We start from the raw sequence: 7859 nt of genomic DNA on the forward strand, positions 1-7859 counted from the left end.
TTTGTTCTTAGTTTTCCTCTATGCACAAATTTAGGGGGGGGGGGGATTATAAATAATAATAATAATAATAATAATAATAATAATAATAATTCAAAAATCAAACAAAAATCAGAAAAAAAAAATTAAATTAAATTTTTTTTTCAAAAATCAAACAAAAATCAGAAAATTAAAAAAGAAAATCCAAAAATAGTGTTATTTCTTGTTCAGAAAAATCAGAAAATCCAAAATATTTTTGTTTTTGTTTTATTTTTTCAGAAAATATGAAAAAACCCAAAAATATTGTGTGCTAAAGTTTCTTTTAGTTTTGTTTTGTCTTAAAAAGTGAATTCAGGTGTAGATGAGACTCATGGAGACTGTATCGAGATTTCTGAGCGAAGGCTTCATCCGTGATCATCGAAGAATTTTCATTCGAATGAGCAAGAAATGAAGATTATTCTTTAAACATTCAATCCTTCAACCCCAGAAGCAAGGTTAAGCTGCACTTGAAGATTATGTGACGGATTGCATTAAAACCTCCTTAGTCTGTCTGCTGCTATCTTGAACCTGCTGAAGTGATCCAAAAGATTCGTTCTCTCTGTTCTCTCTGAAGATTCTCAAGCTGAAAGTGCCATCTTTCATGAATCTCTACAAGAAGCCTCCTCACCCAATGTGCGTTCAATGTCAAATTCTGCAGAAATCCCAACTGCTCAAGATGAAGTCATTTATTGAAGATTCATATGTTCATCTTGATGCTGAGAAGAAATTTGAAGATTAATGCTGAAGCAAAGCTTCCAATGAACATTGACAAGAAAAGCAGCTACTTTTAGGGGGGGTTTGTTAGGCCAATTAGAAAAGAAAGCTATAAACCAAGGGGGAGATTGTTGGGTCAAAAATATGGTTTATACTTTGGTTTTCTAGGAAAATATATTTTTCTATAATGTAATATGTAATTTTGTGGCTGTGTACAGCCGTACTCGTGTGTACGACCGCACACCTGTGTACGGCCGTACACCCGTGTCTCATATATATAGGGTAATGAGTGCATGCAAGTGTAAGGCTAGAGAGGATGAGCATGTTCTAGAGAGAGAAACTAGAGTGAAGAATTGTGTGTGTGAGAATCTTATGTGTTGGAGCATCATTCATATCATTGAATACATCATAGATTCATCATCTTCTTCTTCTTCTCTTTCTCTTCTATTCTCATCTGACATCATCCAATTGATTGAGATTCCACACCATCAATTGGATCTAATTGATACACAAGCAGATCAGGGACTTACAATCTCACTGCTCAATCTACTCGAGCGTCGTATTTTCAGTCCAAATAGAACTATCTAAGTCCATATTGTCAAGTCCTTTCATTGTCAATCTATCTCTAGTCTTTTTTTTAATCCTTTGTGCCTACCAGCACATTGAACACAAAGTCTAAACAATTCGGCTCCAGTTCATTATACAGTTTTCAAAATGCCCTTTAGCACTAAGCTTCATATCACTTCCCAACAATACCTACAAACCAAAAACTATAAGAAAATAAAATATTATCTTCAAAACGAATCATTTTAAGAAAAACTCAGGAGTACCGAGAAGAAAACTCAAATCGTAAGTTACCAATTGAATTTGCATCCAGAAGGTCTAAGAACAGCACACATATTTCAATCTCAGAATAGATCCGAAAATTCTTCACATCATTAAGCACAAACCCCATGTGTGATCCTTTCCTTTCTTGTTTTCCCGCAAAGGACACATACTCTCAAACAAATTTTTGAGTGTAGTACAGTTGAGAGATGTCCCTTATCATGTGCTTGGAACAACCATTATCAACAAACCAAAGTCTGATGATATGCATCCATAGTTACTCAAGCACAGAGTGCGTGATTAATTGGTCTTTGGAACCCAGTCCATTTTGAAACTGGGTTGACCTTTATCATCCGTGCAAGGTACTCTCTCTCATGACATATCCTGCTTATCACAAACAGAAGATGAAGAAATGTTAGAATCATTAGAAGATTTGGGAGTACAAACCTTTGGTACCCATCTGTAGTTGGGTTTAACCATTTCTTGTTCGATCGGTTGGGTGCCTTATCGCTTTCTTTGGAACTTGAAGTCGATCGCCGAGATGACTTTGACCCAACTGGTCTTGTTTTCACTGGAGCATCTCTTGAATTGGATTTCTTGGCAGACATTCCCTTCTTGACATTGGGATTTGGATTATTGGCCTTTTGTGCGTTCTAGTCACTATTGTGCGATTGTGACATTGAAGGATTTCCTTTGGAGAATCTTCTTCTTGACGCGTTCTGCCATCCTTGTGCATAGTAGGGAGGACAAAATCTTGCAATGTGATCAGGTGTTCCACAGTGAAAATATGTTAGTTTCTTCACGTAGGAGTTGTTTCTGCTTGCCCCTGGTGGTGTGTACTTGCCTTGTCTCTGATTGTTCCCATAAGCACACTTGCAACAAGCAGTCTACTTCGCTTGTTTTGGAGGCCTGTATTTACCAACAGCAGGTTGATTAGAAGCAACAGATTCAGAGTTCAAGGAGACATTAGTTTGACAGTGAATAGAATCAACATAACTAGAATTGTTTCTATTCTCATTGTCCTCATCTTCTACTACTTGACCTGCACAGGAAGTAGAAAAATTAGTATCCTTCACCCCAACATTCTCATTTGGCCTAGATTGTTCAAATCTTAACTGAAGCGGGAACAAGAGATTGGCCATACTGAGTAGGTATCTTTTCCTCGTTGGTCTCAGGAGTTTGGTTATAGTTGTCATTGAAAGCAGGTGGAACACTATGATACCTTAGACCCTTAGTTTTATTATCTTTAAAAGTTGATTGTTTTTCAATCATGGATGCAACTACCTCACTTGACACATCAAATTTCTTAAAGGTAAAATCTGCATTTTCAAATTTATTTTTCAATGTGTCAAGCTCAGCAGTCAAACTGGCAAGCTGTCTCTTAACATAGCTATAGTTTTCACATTTATTGTTATATTCTTCTCGAAGTTTTCAGAAGTCCTTGATTTTGGCGTCTAGTTGTTCTTTAAGTGGTTTTTGACATTTCCTAAGTGTATATCCTTCATATTTAAGGTCCTCATTTTCTCTTTTTAATATATCGATTTGATCACGGAGAAACTTGATTGTAGCTTCACAAGATTGAGAACATGAAACTTCATTGACTTTGGTGTTTGAAGAACTCATTGTTTACCAAAAATACCCTTTGACTTGAAACCTTGAAAGTCAACCTTAAAAGTCAAATTTAAAAAGTCAAACCAAAAAGCCAAACGTGAAAATTTGAAAGTTAAATGAGAAAGTCAAAGTTTAAAGTCAAAGGTCAAACTTGAAAGTTAAAGTCAAATTTTAAGGTCAAAAGTCAAATTATGAAGTCAAAAATCAAAATTCAGAGGTTTATGTCGAAAACGAAACTTAAAAATTCAAAAAAAATGATTTTTGGGCCAAAAATGTCAAAGATCCGAAAATGTAACCGAAAATGCGAGGCTACTTGAACTAAACCAGGAAAATGTTAAACATGTGGCATACTCGTCCGATTGGTAAGATTGTGGGTTGTGTGTGTGAGAGATGCGAGTTCGATCCTTGTTCCACCTAGATTTTTTTTATATTATCGTTGCTGACCGTAAGCTCCTGCAAACCGAACACGTGCGAGAACCGAAAACACGAGGACCGAACACTCTTCGGAAGGCGAAAATGCCGAGGCCACACTCCACCGCAAACTCAGACACGCTCCACCGAAATCTCGCAGACTGCAAACACCGAGACGCGCCACTAAGAACCCTTGTTTTCGGCTGTAAACGACCTTCTGACCAAAAATCCTCGGGAAAACTTAGCTGATGTGCGAAAATGGCCGTCGGAACTCGCTAATTACAACCAAAAAACGCGATTTTTCACCTTTTTAGCTCTAAAACTCGATCAAAAAACCATTTTTATGAAGAACATGAAGAACAAACTCCCAATATTTCTTCAAAAACTTATCAATAATGCCAAATCCTTCAAGAAAAATTCTAAAAAACGCTCAAGACCTTGCCAACATGATTGATACAATCCAAGCTCTGATACCAACTGTAAGTCCCCAAAACCGCTTGACGTATTAATCTGATCCACTTGATGGTGCGGAATCCCGATCAAGTGGATGATGCAAAATAGAATGGAGAAGGAGAAGAAGAACTAGATGAATCTTCAATGTATTGATGATATGAATGATGATCCAACCTAAGATTCACACACACACACACACACACACACACACTTCTTCTCTCTAACTTTCTCTCTCTAGAACTTGAAATGAAATGAATGAATGAATGCTCCTCTAGAACACTCCTCCCCTCCTAGACACCCACTAAACACTCCCCTAATGACTATTTATACATATGGACCAAAAACCCAATCCCACAAATCAAAGGCTAGTCCTAATACACATGAATTTTCGGTCCAAGCTACAAATAAACCCAATAATATTTTCGCCCAAGACTAAAAACAATAAATGCTTAGAAAAGCAAAGTATAAACCAATTTTTTAGACCCAACAGCTTTAGTGCGGTTGCTACGTTTTTTAGCAGGTGTTCGAAGTACTATTATGAGTAGGTAACTTAGAGGACTCAGGATGATTCTTGAGGAAAGTATGGACATGTGTGGAAGGTAGTATTGGGCCCATACTTCTAGAAGAACGGGATCCATACTCGAATCAAGGAAGTCACGAGGATTCTAAGAAATTGGTTGAGGGTAGATAGCATGGTTGGATAACCATGACTCACAGCAGTGTTTCTATATCTGTCAATCTTTTGGTTATGGTTTTCCAGACTGACGATGAGTTTGGTGATTGTTGTGCTTTAGTGGCCATGTCAGTTTGGGTATGAATGGTGCAGACCTAAGTGAGTTAGTTGATTTTGAGGTCTCTAGAGCCTTGCTTATGTAGTTCCAATTGGGCCGTAGGACTCAAGAAGGAAGCGGTTGTCGGGAACGGATCGATAATTTCAATCGGAGGATGAGTGATTGGCATATGGATTGGAATGTCACTATCTATGGTGAGGGTTATGTCCTTGTAGTTTTCCGAATTCGGAAAACGAGTGGGCGGGCTTGTGACTTGCAAGGTTGGGATGTAAACCCATCATGGGGTAGTTCGATAAGGTGTTTTGCGGCTATATGGCAACGTAGGAGGATTGTTGTGGTATGGATGCCTCATGATGAGACCAAGGGTATGCTTTTTGGGATATAGGCAGGTCAGGTTCCAAGTAATGGCTTCAAGTGAATCGGGAGCGACAAATTTTGATGTCTCTGATGTATCCCGACTATCAGAATGATGCTTTTGGTATTTATGAACGATTTTTGTGATGAATTGACGGTTTGGATTGCAGGTGAGGAGTGTATGTTTTTGGATAGTAAGTTGGTGTTTTGCTTATGCATTTGCATGAAATCCTTAATGTTAATGGTGGTTATGATTGGAAAATTTTGAGGTCTTCCTCTGAGATTCAGTATCTCTTAAGGTTCGCTTGGTCCTTATTTGGAAGAGCATCATGCGTATGTTATACATTCCAAGAGTCGAGGATGGTTTGTACCTGGTTGAGCACGTTTGAGATATGGTTTGGTTACAACACCAGTGGGTGGTAGTTCGAACCCTAAGTGGGGGAGAACTAAATATTTTGCTTGGAAGATCATTGATCTGTTCGAGTTTTTGGTGTCGGAAGAATGGTTCATAGGGATCTGTGGTGTGGGTATGTACGATTTCGGTCAAAGATTTGCTCAATTCAGGGGTGTAGAGAAAGTGGTTATCGGATGTATGTTTTCAGAAAATACACGAATTGTCTCGTAGCAGGAAGTAGTTGCTCACGGAGCTCATTGTATCCATTGGTTCCTTTTTGGGATTCAAATGAATAAAAGAGAAGGCACTAGGATCGCTCAGGTTCAGTATCGGTTGTTGAGGGACTTGTCAGCTTGTTGTATGGAATTCTATTTACAGCCTAGTTTGGGCAGTTTTCGTTCGGTAAATCAGTTTCATAGATGTGTATGTTCACTTCCGCATGGGTTTTGGTTCACTAGATTAGCTGTCAATGCATTCTCGATCATTGGTCATTTCATACATCATCATAGCGGAGATTCTTCGGAAGTTTTGAGTTGTATGAGTTTTAGGAATTTTCTGAAGATTTCCCTTACTTTCATTAACATGATTTTAATACAAAGTATTTATTAAAAGTATTAAATACTTGTTGAAAGTTTATATGTGAATTATATGCTTATTTTCTGGAATATATGTTACATTTATATTTGATGACATATGTTGTACAAACCAGATATGGTTCTATATGTGTTAGGATTTAAAACACTCCCTCCGTCCCAAAATTATAGTCCATCTTTCCTTTTTGGTTTGTATCAAAAGAATAGTATACTTCTAAAAATAAATAACAATTTTATCAAAATCCCCGTCATTATTACTTAACCAACTAAGCATTTAATGGAACATTAAATGCAAAGTAAGGAAAAAACTTTCAGTTTATTGTATAAAGTTAATTATAATTAATGTTTCCTTAATATGTGTGTTTTTTTACTGTGGACAATAATTTTGGGACGGAGGGAGTATGGTATTATTACATGATAATAATGATAGAAGTATTATTACACTGAAGATAAACACATACTAATACTTAATAATCCATCTTAAATGTATATATACACTAAATTTAGGATATTGTTTCCTAAACAGAGTTGATAATGGAAGTTGATTACAAGCATTATATACTTATAGCCTTGCCTAGTGATGAGATGAGACTTATAAATGATTCTTATTTTAAATTATACCCTATATTGTTAAAATATTACATAACCAGGAAATTGTGTTGATTACATACATTGTAATCTTGTCTAGTTATACACTAGGACTCCAAGAGGATGCTTAGTTCAATTAAGTTTGGATATTGGGTAGCATCATATTAAGGGTGTGTGTCATAGAAACAGAGAATAGAAATCTGTTATGTGACAATATCAGATGTCAATATACGGATTACGTACCATAGTACAATATCGTATTCCTTTGGACAACTAGATATGGTGGGCCCGATCAGGTAACTATAACAATATGTCTGGTCAACTCCCAAAGTAAGATGACAACACTTAATCGTTCTAGACGGTCTTGTGAGTTACGTTGCTAGTGTGGATTTATAACTTACATACGTAGATGAAATAGGATACGATATTCATAAAATACCTTGATGGCTTATCTACCTTTATGACTTACATCGACCAATGAAGCCCCTAGCTGTGTAGTCAATCTATAACTCTAAATGTTTCACCAAGAGTGTTGATCCTTCCTAATAATCGTGGACTAGGATTTGTGAGAATGAGTTGGGATAGGTATGTATGGGTGTAATGCTTCTTAGATTTCTAAGTTATGGGATATATCTATATTGTTTGGTAACTGTTGGTTTTGCAGGTTTCATAATTATGGGTTATTATCCTAATAATATTGTGGGATTAAAAAACCTATGTGTCTCACCAGGTTTCCCAACCTGGCTTACTCGAATTATATGCATCACAGGTAATACAATTAAAGTTATTTGAACTTGATCAGGATTCCGAGTGATTTAGAGACAACATGCAATAGTTTTCATGACCGTTAGCCCTTAACATATGTTGTGTACTGATTATGACATCATCAGGGTTTTGATATTTTGAAACAATCATTTGTATTCAAAATATTTTATTATACTACGATTTTCTGAAACAAAAAAGAAATTATGATTTTAAAGCGTAAAGAAACATTTTTTCGGTTATGAAAATGAGGACCATAATGCGGTCGATGGTTGGCCACGACGCGGTGGTTGACTGTTGACCTTGACCATTATACGTTACTTATTGAACAAGTTAAATTTTTGTTAA

This window comes from Lactuca serriola, chromosome 6 (genome assembly GCF_051521515.1).
Source record: "Lactuca serriola cultivar US96UC23 chromosome 6, Lser_US96UC23_V15, whole genome shotgun sequence".
In the NCBI taxonomy this organism is placed as follows: Eukaryota; Viridiplantae; Streptophyta; class Magnoliopsida; order Asterales; family Asteraceae; genus Lactuca; species Lactuca serriola.